General features: G+C 47.6%; 1 protein-coding gene across 4 annotated transcripts in view; it reads right to left on the bottom strand.

Moving 5' to 3' along the window:
* Positions 1 to 14,902, bottom strand: part of Pkig (cAMP-dependent protein kinase inhibitor gamma) — a 67,790-nt gene that overhangs the window by 10,720 nt on the left and 42,168 nt on the right. For all 4 annotated transcript variants that reach the window (XM_051143755.1, XM_051143754.1, XM_051143757.1 and 1 more), the window contains exon 2: positions 14,168 to 14,237. The gene's annotated coding sequence lies outside the window, so the exon portion shown is untranslated. The remainder of the gene's footprint in view (positions 1 to 14,167; positions 14,238 to 14,902) is intronic.

Raw genomic sequence — 14,902 nt, 5'->3', positions numbered from 1 at the left:
TTGCTCAGTTAACAAAAAGCTTATGGCAGAATTACCTGAGAGGTACTCCAGAGACCACCTAGCAAAGACTCTTGTTTTTTCAAGCCCTAGGGAAAAACTGAGGACAGAGGATCATAATGACACATGCCTTTACTCCCAGGAAGTAGAGACAGCTAAATTTCTGTGAGTCTGAGGATGCCTGGTCTACACAAGGAGTTCCCAACCAGCCAGGGTGACATAGTAAGGCCTGAACATAAGTAGTAATAACAACAACAACAATAGGAGAGTGTCTTACCAAGGTTCTAGAATCTACAGGTCCTGGTGCCTAGCGCAGAGCTCCCTGCTATCAGGAGTCAGAGGCTGCAGGTGTGCTGTGGTGGGCCGCATCTAGAGCATTCCTGCAGCCAGCTTCCCTACTGACTTCCTGGGACACACTGGAGGCCGCCGCCGTCTGCCCCTGCACCTCGGGAAACAACTAAAACACTCTGAAGTTCATGGCTGAAATGAAGATGTGGTGAGAATACAGGCTTACAGGGGCTGGAAAGTTCCATGAGATAAGAGAGGTGCCAATTAATAAAACATCACTGCATCCCAGTGTAGCTGAGCTGTCAGTTAAACCTTCCTTCTGACATTTCACTTGGCTCCTTTGTTTACTCTCAGTTTAATGGTGCTGCAGAGAGACAAAAACCTAAAAAACAAAAACAAAAAACAAACAAACAAACAAAAAAACCCTTCTCTTGCTTGGGCTTTCGCTGGGGGGTGGAATAGAAATTCTACCAGAAGCAATCCTGGCTGACATGCGCATGTGCACTGTTCCACCTGAGAGCCCAGCTCACGGTAGAGTTCGCTATGTGATGAACTGTGTCTAGACTCTAGGGGAAGGAGCACACAACATCGGTAAAGGTCTGCCCAGCCCTCACAGCCCTCATACAGGAGGCAGACTCCCAGACCCTCCTCCACTGGCTTCCTTTCCCACATCTAAATAATAATGGAGTGTGATCTCTAAGTCTCTTCCAGCCTGGAAAGTTCACTCTCTACTGTGCACCCCGGATATACCAGGCACCTTGCCAGGTGTAAGGTACACACTGGAGACCAGACATTTACAGTCTGACACAAGAGAAGATGTGAATGAGGATGCTAACCCACTGTGGCAGAGTATCACACTGGCTATGGAAGGAGAGGAAACGGTGTACTCGTGCTTCAGTTAAAGGCGCAAAGGTCAGAAAAGTGGCTTTGGGTAAATCTGAAAAAGAAAAAAAAAATGTGGAGTGCCAGGTGTGGTGACATCTGACTAAAATCCTAGCACCTGGGAAGGAGAGGCAGGATGACTACCAGATGGTCATGGCCAGCCCGGTCTACATACAGAGTTGCATAGGAGACCTGCTCTCAGAAACCAGACAAGCAAACAAACCAAAAAAAAACCTTGTCTCACACAAAATGAAGATGGCTAGGGAGCAATCCAGACAGATCTAATGTGTCTAATAGCCTCTATCTCAGCCTGTGCTCCTGGGGTGTAGGGGAGGGGGTGGTGGTGGGGGAATGACACCAAAGCCTAAACCCTGGAGGAGCTCTGTGGGAGCTGGATGCTGATGGGGAGCCTGACCTTGAACACGCCTGAAGGGAAAGGCTTTATATTCTGAGGCCTTGAAGTTAGAGGCCAAAGCCCCCGCAGGTGCTTGCTCTGGTCAGCACAGGATGGCACCTCCCTCGTGCCTCTCTGCTCTCTCCCTGGCTCTGTAAACTAGAGAGGCCCTGGGCTGTGCCAAGAGCTACAGTCTTTCAAGTCTGCAGCTCTTAGTCCTCATTGCTAGGTCAGATTCCATTAAAACTCCAAACTGAAAGGTCATTTCCTGCTTTTCTTTCCTTTTTGAAAAGATGAAATATTTTGCAGAAGTTACAGAAAAAGCAAGCCTTTTTTTTTTTTTTTTAACAGAGGACACAGGGTACAGGAGTGTGAAGTAGTTGTGTAAAAGGTTCTCAGAGTGGACAAACTGTCTGGTATCTCCATGGCCAGTATAACTATAGACACCAGATGGGAAGGCCAGCATCTACTAAGCCGGTAGTCCCAGATCATCTCTGTGAAGGAAGCTGGAAGGAGACAGACTGACAGGGCTGCCATCAAAGTGCTCCCTAGTGCCCCAGGACACACGCGGTGCAGGACCTCACAGTGCTCAGTACCTAGTGCAGAGAGCAGGCCTGGCTGCAGCTTTGATCAGAGGTGCCAGCAGGCTCCCAGCAAGCTCCCAGCAGGCTTCCAGCCTCTGCACATGGGAAGTGCAGACTTCCACCATCTAGGTGTAGCTGTGAGACCTGCTGTGGGAGGTGGTGTGATGGAGGAAAGGGTAGGGTGTTGCGACATACAAGGCTATCAGTGACCTCTGCATTGCTAGGGGCCAAGGATACCTTCATATTTGTTTCTTACTTCTCTAGGCATGTTTCCCATGGGGTCTCCTGCCTCCACCAGGACCTATATGTTAGAGCTTCTCTCCCAAAACCTCCTTGTGCACTCTTGGCTGGGGGTGGGGGTGGGGTGTTGGGTGTGGCACAAATCCCTTCCTTTAAATACTGTATGTTGGCGAACCCCAAAGAGCTTCAAACTCTCTTAGAATGTGTGGCTTTGCCCACTTTGTGTGTCATTGGGCTTCCCCCCTGTGTCAAGCCATCAGCCTGGCCCCTTCCAGCCTCCCCGTCACAGGCTGCTTGAGTTGAAAATTGGAGCCATTCTTGATTCTCTTCCTTGGCCACCACCTGCAGTTTCTGCCAGCTTCCATAATTTCTGCTTGCAATACAGTTTCGGTGTGCCCGCTGTCTGCCTGCTAAGTGCCATGCAGAGGCCCTCGATAGCCCTGCATTCCTCTTACCCCAAAAGCAACTTCCTATGCAGCCTGGAGTTGTTCTTGAAACAGAAACTGGGCCGTGGGATTCCTCTGCTTCGTTCAACACCAGGAAAACCCTAACCTCTGTTGTCAACCCCTGAAGTCCCACAATGGCCCAGGCCCTCCTTCCTTCACAGTCTTTCGTCATTTCTTTCTTCATAGCCTATTTTTGCTCGGCCACACTTGACCTTAATTCTCAAACCTAATGCAATTCCTGACCTTTCTAGGCCTCTTCCCTCTGCCTGAAGCATTCTCAGCATTCTCACCTCCTGTGCACTGTTTTTAAAGAGTCCTTGTTTGAAGTCTGCAGGACTCAAAACCACCAGGGCTCCTCTGTCTCGCTGTGTAAGTCAAGAAGGCCTGGTGCCTGGAGTGGATACAACCAGGGATTTTGAGGCTAATGTCTGGCCCCTTATGGTGTTGGCCAACTTACTTGACAAAGGGACAACTGTGAAACATGGGTACTAAACTGCCCTGAATGTGCTGTGAGGATTCTCAAGGCTCACTGTTAGCAGAGGGCCAGGTGGTCTCTCTTCTGACTGCATACCACGCCTATGACAAAGAAAGCATTATAGTGGCTATTTTGCTAAAGACAGGGGAGGCTCAGAGAGGTCAGTAGCTTCCCCAAGGTCACATGGCAGATGTGGAGGAGGATGGAGTCTGAGCAGGTTACAGCATGGAAGTGGCCTGCAATGGGGTCTAGCATCTAGTAAGATATTTTTCTTAAGGTCTGTTTCTTTTCTGTCATCTTTTTGTCCCTTGCCCACCCAGCCACCCCAGCCTTTAGCCTCAAAGAAAGAATTTTAAAAAGTGGAGCAGGAAATGGGAGGCTTAAGAAAATGTTCTCCTGTGCTTGCCAAAACAAACAGCAGATGCAGTAACCATGCTTAAGCCAAGTTCTGTGCTGAATTTTCTCACTTGTGGTTTCTGGTTTTTAGTCAGAGTCTCACAATGTATCCCAAGCTAGCCTCAAACGTCTGATTCTCCTGCCTCAGCCTCCCCAGGACTAAGAGCATAGGCCAGGACTACCACACCTAGTCCTCTGCACTGGATTTTGAGCTGGAGATCGGGTTCTTCAGTCTTTTCAGTGATGTTTGGTTGAGTCTATGAATTAATTAACCTCAAAAATTTTAATCCACAGCTATAGAAAAAAATCATGTGAGGTATCAATTTTAAACCTCACCCTCTTAGCAGCTCTGCCCTCCCCAGCAGGGCCAGGATGTGATTTACGTGGGGTGGGGCTACACCCTGCCAGTCGGTGGGATGAAGCAGCAGAGTGTCGCTGGTCCTCTCCGTGGCCAGGCATGCTTTTCCCAGCTCTCCTGCCATTTGTGCCTTATCTAAGCTTAGTTGGGGCTCAGCTGCGAAGCAAAACTTCTAGAAAAGGACAGCCTCTCTACTATGAAGGCAGGGGCAGGAAAAGAGAGTGAAATCCCTTCCCGCAGGCTCACCAAGGCCCTGGGCTGGGCTGAGCTGCAGCTCTGCTGTGCCAGGTGGTGCCTCTGGGCATGGTCCCCCAGCCTTAGGGGTCTGGAGGAAGGAAGACAGCCTCTCTGTAGTAGTTCTGCAACCTGTCTACAAGCCGGTTGACTTTGCTGAACACGCTGACATCTATCAGGTCGGGAATGCAGCTCAGTGATAGAGCACTAGCCTAGCAGACACACAGTCCTGGGGTGAAGTTCGCCATTAAGAAAATAAAAAAGGCGAGCCGGGCGTGGTGGCGCACGCCTTTAATCCCAGCACTCGGGAGGCAGAGGCAGGCGGATCACTGTGAGTTCGAGGCCAGCCTGGTCTACAAAGTGAGTCCAGGACAGCGAAAAACCAAAAAAATAAAATAAAATAAAAAAGGTGATGGACGGTCTAACTTAAACCCCTTTTGGATGAGTCATGAGCTGGCTTTCTGGTTAACTGCTCTTCTCCCTTCTCCTCCATTTCCTCTTTCACTTTTGGGAGGCACTGGGGTTCCCACCCAGGGTCTTCCACACACCACTGAGCTATACCCTAGTCTCTAATTTCTAACGTAAAATGAGTGATGAGGTCTGACTCTAGGATGAGGTTAGGGAGTTTCACACAGCATCCACCTGGCTCTCCTGAGATGCTCTAGTGCTAGAGCAACACAGGAAATCAGAGACTGCCATACCATGAGGCACCCAAACTAGCTCTGGGAAGTGACCATCTGAGGAGACCTAAGCTGCGTGATGGTCAGTTACTGGCTATTTGCCAACCCTTGTTAATTCAGCTCCAGTCACTATGCATGAAAGGTAAGTCTCAGAATTACCCAGGCAATCCATCCAAAGTTCTGACCTACAGAAATCAAGAGGGAAAGCAAGTCCCCACTGCTCCCCCCACTACTGGGTACTGAGGTGATGTGTGATACAACAGGGGAGAACTAGAGCAAACCTGAGTCACTTCCAGCCCAGGTTTCCTCTCCAGCTCCCCCAAGAGTCCTGCCAAAGTCACCCCCAAAATACACAGAATAGGATGAGAAGAAGCAAGATATTATTATCGCTACGGTATTCATCCAACCATCCAACACTTTACTGATCACTGTGTGCCAGATTTGTGACTACACGTCATGGACACAAATACGGCCTGGAGGAAGCTCATGGTCTAGTGAGGGAGACAGACTATAATTCCTTAACTCTTTACAAGTTACAACATGTGAGGCACATGGTAGAACTGCTAGAAGTACCATGCGGACTTTCAAACTCCCTCCCCTTGGTGGGTCAGTAAAAGACAGTCGGGGTGGGGCACTGGTACAACAGCCCTTGTATGTGGAGGCCCACACACTGGAAAGTGGGAAGAGTTTAAGAATACTTCAGAGTAATGTATGTAAACTTTTAAAATGTCAGGAACAGCCAGACATGGTGGCGCATGCCTTTAATCCCAGCACTCTGGAGGCAGAGGCAGGAGGATTGCTGAGTTCAAGGACAATCTGGTCTACAAAAAGAGTCCAGGACAGCCAGGTCTACAAGAGAAACTCTTGTCTCAAAAAAAACTAAAACAAACAAACAAACAAACAAAAAGTCACAAACATTGGTAGCTAAGAGCTGTAGCAAAAAGGAATAGGCTGAATGGTAGAGGACACCTGGTCTCTTCTTTGGTTCTCTGTGCATGAGCACACTTGTGCGTCTACACACACATATATAAATATATAAATCTTACAAAACCTCCTGCCCCTTGCCTACATCAGTCCCAAAGTGGTGATGGATGCCCAAGTATGAAGAGCATTGACTCTTTAATGGGTGAACTATGCGGTATGTGAATCCATAAAGCTGTAGAAAGAAAAACACCCTAATTCTGATGGTGCGAACCCTTCTCGTGTAGACACTGGTGCATTAGTGCATTATGCCCTATGGCTTTCTTCCAGCTTTCAGATCACTCCCATGGATGTGGTTTCTCACACAGGCTACCACACAGCAATGTTCCCGGAATCACAGGGTCTGGGACTGTATGCCCTATGCAAAATACTTCCTCATTTTTCTGGCTTTTCCCTAAAAATAAGGCAGGTGAGCAGGTGTGCTTCAGTTACACACTCCTGGCTGGCTCACTGGCAATCTATAGCAATCTACAGCAAGTCCCTCAGGCTCCTACAACAGTCAGTTTCTCCACATGTATGACAGCGCCAGCTTTCTCAGGGTGTTATGAGGGCTGAGTTTGACAGCATGCAGTATGCATTTAATGGTGCCCTTGGCAGTGGATGCCAGACTGAACTGAAGCTCACAACATAATTTTGGGGTTTTTTTTGGTTTGGTTTGGTTTGGTTTGGGTTTTTGTTTTTCTAGACAGGGTTTCTCTGTGTAGCCCTGGCTGTTCTTGCTTTGTAGACCAGGCTGCCTTCAAACTCCCAGAGATCCACCTGCTTCTGCCTCCCTGAGTGCTGGGATTATAGGTGTGAACTACCATGCCTGGCTTTGTTTTTAAAGACAGGGTTTTCTCTTTTGTCTATTTGTTTGTTTGGTGGTAGTAGTTGGTTGGTTTGGTTTGGTTTGGTTTTTGAGACAGGTTTTCTCTGTGTAGCCCTGGCTGTCCTGGAACTCTCTCTGTAGACCAGGCTGGCCTCAAACCCACAGAGATCTACCTACCTCTGAGTGTTAAAAGTGTATGCCACCATGCTTAGCCCCAACATATATTTCTTGCCATTATCAATGCTCACGTTATAGCTGCTCACAGTGGTCCTTCCACGGACTCAAACATGACACACCATGTTCAGAGCACCTGGGGGTTGCACAGGATGAAGTAAGAGCCAGGTTGTGTATTCCATGGTGGGAGTCTGGAGCATCTCACAGGGCAGCTTCAGCACTGTTAGCACATCCGTCTCTGCTCACCCTTGGCAGAAATGCTGTGACGCTGCACCTGGAACTAGGAATTCTCTCTAGATCAAAGGTTCTCAAATTCCTAAGGTCAAAGACATGGTTGACAACCTCAGAAAAGCTACGGACAATTGCCAAGAAAATATGTATACGTGTGTAAGTATCAAGCTGTGTCCACGACAACAGGAGCCCTGGTGTCCTTCAAGTCTCCCCACCCAGCAGTGTCAATGTGCACAGGGCTCTGGCTGTCAATGTTCCAAAGGCTGCTTGAGCAGAGGCTAACACTCCTCAACTCCATTTGGGTAGAAAACCATCTGGGACCTGACGGCTGCAACCGAGTCACTGCAAACATGCATCTAGGGGATTCCCAGAGGCCCTAAGTCAGAGGAGGACACAAGCCTGGGGTCCTGGGAAGCAGCTGGCAGGAGGGTGCACAGGCTTCCCTGATAAGGAGCTGGAGAGCTCTACTCTCAGCTTCCCGCTAGAGACCCTGGCTCTGCAAGCAGAGAAGAATCTCAGTAGCGGGGCTGGAGGCAGGGAAGGGCTGAAATCCCCCAAGTCCTGGGACCATTAGAAAGTGAAAGAGAAAAAAAGGCAGTAGGCTCTGCCCTGGATACACAGAGATGGTGCTAAAAATGATGGTGGGAGGGGTGAACTGTGGGTGGGAAACAGAGTCACAAGGTCCACGAATTACCACATGATACCATTGCTGAGGACTGCTAGGAAAGTAAAGAAAATGGGTGCTACTTTCTATAAGCCCTTTCCTTCTAGGACACTGGAGAAGCAGGGAACAGGAGGGAGAGGGTGAGGATTGGAAGCTCTCTCTGCTTATGGAGAGTTCAAATCCTGGTCCTACTGCTTAGTTAGGGAGACTCCTAACCTCTTCAAACTCCCTGTTCTTCACCTGTGAGGTGAGGATAAAAACTTCCTTACATGGCCGAACTAGAAACCAGAATATTAAATGTATAGCACTTGGCTCCGAGAAGAGGTTCAAGGCAGGAGCTACTATAATCACTTTTACTTGTAAGTGGCTATTAGCCATAAAGCACAGGATAACCATGCTACAATCCACAGACCCAAAGAAGCTAAGTAACAAGGAGTGTCCAAAGGAGGATGCTTGAATCTCACTCAGAAGGGGAAATAAAATAGACTTTTGAGGGACTAAAGGGATGGCTCAGTGGTTAAGAGCACTCACTGTTCTTCCAAGGGTCCTGAGTTCAATTCCCAGCACCCATATAGCAGCTCTCAACTGTCTGATGCCATCTTCTGGTGCATAAATGTAAATGCAGACTAAGTATTATATACATAAATAACTCATCTTTAGAAAAAAATAGACATCTGAAGTAGATGAAGGAAGGGAACTGGGTGGGAGAAGGGGTGGGGAGGGGAACAGGGACTGGGATCAGGTGCTGGAAAAGAGGTGGGGGGAGAGGACTGAGAAAGAGAATGGAAATTGGTGGGGGCATCTCTGGGATGGGGGAGGCTCCTGGAAGTCTGTGGGGTAACCCTAGCTGAGACTACTAACAGTGAGGGTTAAGGAACCTGAAGTGGTAACCTCCTATAGCCAGATGTGACTTCCAGTGGAGGGAGGGGGACACTAACCCATCCATAAAACCTTCAACCCAAAATTTGTCTTGCCTACGAAAAGTGTAGGGATTAAGATGGAACAGAGATTGAGGGAATCGCAAACGAATGACTGGGCCAACCTGAGACCCACCCCATGGGAGAGAGCCAACCCGTCACTAGTAATGATACTCTGCTATGCGTGCAGACAGAAGCCTGGCATAACTGTCTTTGGACAGGCTTCATCCAGCAGCTGATAGAAACAGATGAAGAGATCCACAGTCAAACAGTAGGCAGAGCCAGAGGAGTCTTGTGGAAGACTGGAATGAAGGAGAGAGGGAGCAATAGGGGTCCGGGACACCACAGGAAGACCTACAAAGTAAACTAACCTGGGCCCATGGGGGCTCACAGAGACTGAACCACCAAAGAGCACACATGGGTTGGATCTACATATATGTAGGATGCACAGCCCAGTCAACATGTGGGTCCCCTAACAATGGGAATAGAGGCTGTCTCTGACTCTGGTGCCTGCCTTTGGATCCCTTTCCCATAGCTGGGCTGCCATGTCTGGCCTCAGCAGAAGAGGATGCAGTTAGTCCTGCTGTGACTTGATATACCAGTGTAGGTTGGTACCATGGAGGTGGCCTCACCTTCAGAGGGGTGTGAGGGAAGAACCGGAAGGAGAGGAGGGAGGGGGCTTCAATCAGGCAACAAAGTGATTAAATATAAATTAATTTTAAAAATATGAAGTAAGATCCATGAAGTAACTTTTGAATAGTTGAAAAATAAAAGCATAAATCTTTAAAAAAAAAAAAAAAAAAGCCTGAAGTGAAATCTTGGCTGTGCCACTTTGTGGCTTTTGGTTGTTGTCCAAATGCTGTGATTTCTAGAAGCCTAGCATTCCCACTCAGAAACACATAATAACATGAGTTGCTGAGTAAGATGCCAGGAAGAATGTGGCCATGCTACACTTCTGTGCTAAAGTGTAAACCAACCTCTAGATGACACAGCAGCTCAACAGGGTTAAATGATGGCTTCCAATGAACTGGATAGATGTTTAAACCTCTCAGCAGTATGGTGGTAAAATTCAAAAGCAAGCTTGTATGTGTGTGTGTGCGTGTGTGTTCATGGTGTACAGTGTGATGTTTATGTATTTGTGTGAACATATACTAAATTGCCTAAATGATGACCACATTTAGCTAACTGTGCATCCATCGCCTCACGTTTTTCATGATGAGAAGACCTAAGATCTATTCTCTTAGCAACTGTTAAGCACCGAACACATTATTATTAGCTCTAGATGTCATGCTGTACATCAGACTTACTACTCACTTCATAACTGCAGTTTGTAGCCTTTGGTCAACATCGTCTCAATCCTTAGGCCCTCAAGCCCTGGCAATGACGTTCTATTTTTTCTCTGGGTTCTTTAGACTCCACATAAGAATGAAATCATGGAGGCTGGAGAGATGGCTCAGAGGTTAAGAGCACTGTCCGCTCTTCCAGAGGTCCTGAGTTCAATTCCCAGCACCCACATGGTGCCTCACAACCATCTAGAATGAGATCTTGTGGGCAGTCACACATGCAGACAGAACACTGTATACATAATAAATAAACCTTTAAAAAACAAAACGAAACAAACAAACAAAAAGAATGAAATCATGGGGCTAGGTGTGGTGGTGCACGCCTTTAATTCCAGCACTCAAGGAGGCAGAGGCAGACAGATCTCTGTGAATTTGAGGCCAGCCTAGTCTACAAATAGAGTTCCAAGACAGCCAGGGCTATTACACTGAGAAACCCTGTCTCGCGGGGGCAAGGGGGGGGGCCCAGGATGAAATCATTTAGTACTTCTCTGCTTGCCTTGCTTTACTCAGGCTAATTATGTCTTCCATGTCCACCCTTTTTGTTATGACTAACTTTCCATTTTAAGTAGTATTCACATATAGGATACATATATGATGTACACATATGTACACACACACACACACACACACACACAAAATATTTTCCTTTCTTTCTTTCTTTCTTTTTTTTTTTTTTTTTTCCTTCGAGACAGAGTCTCTCTGTGTTAGCCTTGGCTGTCCTGGACTTGCTTTGTGGATCAGGCTGGCCTCGAACTCACAGAGATCTGCCTGCCTCTGCCTCCTGAGCGCTGGGATTAAAGGTGTGAGCCACCATGCCCGGCTCATGATATTTTCTTTACCCATTCATCTGTCACTGAACACTTAGTTGCTTCCATGTCCTGGCTACTGTGAACCATGGTGCTGTGGTACACCCGGGACTACAGGTATCTACTTAGGAGACCAATTCATCTCCTTAGATAACTATGCAGGAGATTCTGGACCATGTGGTGGTTCTTTATTTTATCTATGTAGCTTGGGCAGGTTTCAAACTCACAGCAATCCTCCTACCTCAGTCTCCTGAATGTTAGGATTATAGGTGTGAGTCACCAACTTGACTATGTCGTTTTCTTGAGAACCTCGACAGTTCTCTGTTACAGCTAGTTTACTTTCCAACAACAACGAGCAAGAGCCTCTTCAGTCTCCCAGAGCCTTTTATAACAGAGCTCCTCACACTGGGAGGTAGCTAACTCACTTGGTTTAAGTTGCATTTCCCTGCAATTATAGATAACGAGGCTCTTCCCATACACCTGTCAACCATCTGGATGTAACCCCAGGGAAACCAATTTTGGGGGTGGAGTAGCATGAGCGTAGCTCCAGCCCTAGGGAGGTAGAGGCAGGAGGACTGTGATTATAAGGCTAGCCTGGGTGACATAAAACCCTGTCTCAAGAAAGAAAAAAAGAAAAAACTTAGAAGGCCAGGTACAAGAGCCACATGGGTAGCACATGACTAGAGCCAGCACTTGGGAGCAGGAAGCAGGAAGATCAGGAATGAAATAGAACCTTAGCTATAGACCAAAGGGAGAATACCCAGCAAACTAAGCAGACACACTCAGCTGCCAGGGAACTCACCACAAGGCAGAGAGGTGGCCTCGATGCATGTGGAGAGGAAGTCTTTCAGAAAACAGTGAATGGACAAGTGGCCCCAGGACTCAGGTCCAGATCATGTGTTAGTCACCAATGGCCTTGCTAAGAGCTTATGGTTTGGGAGAGAACAGAGGAGCTGTGTGTGTTTCTCCACAGCCTCCGCCATGTCTGAACTCTTCTGCAGGAACACATACAGAATAGCAAGTGCACAACGGTTAGAGATGGGCTTTTCTACTTCACCTTACTGTTACCCTTTTGCACCTCAGTTTCCATATCTGTAATATTTGGGTACTGCATAAGACTAAAATGACTCAGGTATGATAGTGCACACCTTTAATCCCAGCACTCAAGAGGCAGAGGTAGGTAGATCTGAGTTTGAGACCAGCCTGGTCTACAGGGTTCCAGGACAGCCATGGATACACAGCAAAGCATGGCTGTGCCTGTCATAATGCTTACTAGTTCTAAACGCCTTCTGTTATGGCCATGCCAAGCACACACCTAGTCTTCAGTCAGCATTTGTTCACTCTTCCATAAAGGTGACATCAAGGAAGAGAGAGGCCCTTATCAGAGGACAAACAGCAGCTAGTGAAACCCTAGTATCCCTGTGAGGATGTTAATAACACATTATGTGACAAAAAAGGCAGAGAAATTTCTGTAGAAGCCCTACCTAAGCATGTAAAATATCCACAGTGGAAGGAAACAGGAGAAAGGTAATGTCCACCATCCTTTAATACAAGAGGCAGCTGATGCTCACAGGCATGAAGGGACTTGGACAGGGCCACCTGTACCTGCTTTACCCTGAATGACTATCCACCCACCCACCTCCTCAGTCTCTCCAAAGGAGATCATCTCTCCCAGACTCTGTCACCTTTCTTCATCAGGGTCCAACAGCGGAGGAGTACAAGCCCTGAGTAGAGGGGATGAAAGCAGATGGGGAGAATAAGAAAATTAACTGGGCCTAGTTTCCAGAAGGGTCACCATTCTAAGCCTAAGTCACATGACTCCTGGAATACCATTCAGTGACTTTCTGCTTAGAACCATCAGTAAAGCCTGGACTCATTGGCAGCCATTTGCAGACTCAGTTCTGGCCCTGGCTCCTGCTCTGCATTACATAAGCACGTGCACACCCTTGTATCCTCAGGGACTCAGCGGTCCCTCCAGCCTCTGAGCCTGCCCTGTGCTGCTCCAGAAGCCCTGCGGCCTGCAGCCTGTTTGGCACACTCCTCTCCAGACCACTGCTCACCTGCTTCTGTACTACTGCGGACAACACCACTCATTTAGCAACCAGACCTTAGGCTTCCTGAGGGCAAGGACTGTGCCTGCCACTTCTGCTGTGGTACCTGCTGAGCAACTGAGATAAAAGACCATTTCCTGAGGAGGTCTAAACTGAACTTCATTAGAGCTGTGCTGTTCCTATAAGACCATCTTCCTCACACATCCCTAGCTGAGGAACAAAAGCACAACAGATCCAGTGTGCGCCTCAGAAAGCGATGAGCTCACCAGCAGGCACTCAGCACCTTTCCCATAGAGCCAGGTGCCCGTGGGTCAGCTGGGCTCAGTGGCCTTTGTTCCTCACTCCCTTCACAGTTACAGCCATGGACACCTTCACAGGTGGGCAGACGTCTGTGGACCATGGACTCACAATGTGACAATGCAGTGTGGCAAGGTGCAGACCTTTCATCCCGCCACTCAGGAGGCAGAGGCAGGTGGATTTCTGTGAGTTCCAGGACAGCCAGAGTAGCATGTAGCATGGTAAGACCTTGTATCAAAGAGAGACAGAGAGGGAGAGACAGAGAAGGAGAGAGTGAGGCAGTCGGAGAGAGGGAGAGGCAAGAGCCATGCTGCCTAGTTTAGACCACGCACTGCTGCGCCTCTATGCCAGAACACCTGGCTATCATAAAAACTGTGAATACTGACCCCCAAAATAGCACACTTCTAGGCAGCCCATTCACACCATGTGTGCAGTCGGTCTCCAAACGGAAGGTGCCTGCCCCATCCCTCCTCACAGGACTGCTGGGCTGTACCCATTTCTTTGGACTGGGTTTTGCTTGCTTTGGTAACTCTATCAAAGTCTTAAAGTGACAATCCCTATAACACACTCTGGTTGTTGTAAACATTCCTTTAGAGCAGAAACGTGGCGTCACACCCAAAGTCGCTAATCAGCTGTTTGACTCCATCTGTTTGAGTACATGGCTGAAAAAACATTAAGACACCGGAAGGAAGCTGTCTTTCCAATGCTATGAAGAAATTGTCTGGATGGGAATCAGGCCTGTGGCACTGCAGCATGATGTTATGTAACTTCTGGTAAGAGCCACCCTGCCTTTTATTCAAGAGACTAAAATTCCTCTCGAACTTTTTAGATCCTATTGGTTTTCTTTCTTCAAGAAAAAAAAAAAAAGGAAAAAGGTGTGTAGGCATACTTGTGATGTGATGGTACAGAGGTGCTACCCACCTAGTTTAATTTCTTTGTCCTGCTTGCATTTCTTCAGATTTTTTCACTCTTGATTAATCAGGATGAAAGTCTAAGAAAATGGAAGAAAAGAAAACAAGATTAGAGCTAGGCACACTCTGGGCTGCAAACTGGAATCACCTTTGGGATAGTTAACATGAAATGAGCATGGACCCAATGTCTAGGAATTAATACCATAGACATAGTGAAAGGAAGGAAAGACACGGTGTGGAATTAACTGCCTATATGAGGAATGGAGACAAATCCTTGGATATCAGGATGCCAAGACACTAGACAGCCATTTCAAAGTATAAAGAACTCACATGCAAAGATGTTCATGCTTGGTTGCTTAAACGAATACTGTGAAACTGCATATATTATTGCTGCTCTTCTGTGGAGGGACAGTCTTCCTATGTAGTGCCAACTAGCCTCACAATGTCCTCAGTGCTGGGTAACAGGCACGTGAAGCCTCACACAGCTACCTACCGACCTGAAGTGGTATTTGCTTTCACTTTGGGGGGAGGGGGAAGGATCAAAACAGAATAGGTCTTTCAATCCATTGGGGGTTTGTTTGTTTTGTTTTTAAGACAGATTCCCGGCCTGGAATTCTTGTGTAGGCATATAAATTTCTGTGAACTTTTAAAGTCAGCCAAGGCTATCTATTTATGATAAACAAAACGTAAAACATAAATAATCCCCCCCACCCCCCGGAGTGGCTGGCTGCTGGGGAAGAGGTGC

The sequence above is a fragment of the Acomys russatus genome, chromosome 4 (assembly GCF_903995435.1).
Source record: "Acomys russatus chromosome 4, mAcoRus1.1, whole genome shotgun sequence".
In the NCBI taxonomy this organism is placed as follows: Eukaryota; Metazoa; Chordata; class Mammalia; order Rodentia; family Muridae; genus Acomys; species Acomys russatus.
The sequence above is the reverse complement of the archived record's forward strand: the minus strand, read 5'-3'. Positions and strand labels throughout refer to the sequence as shown.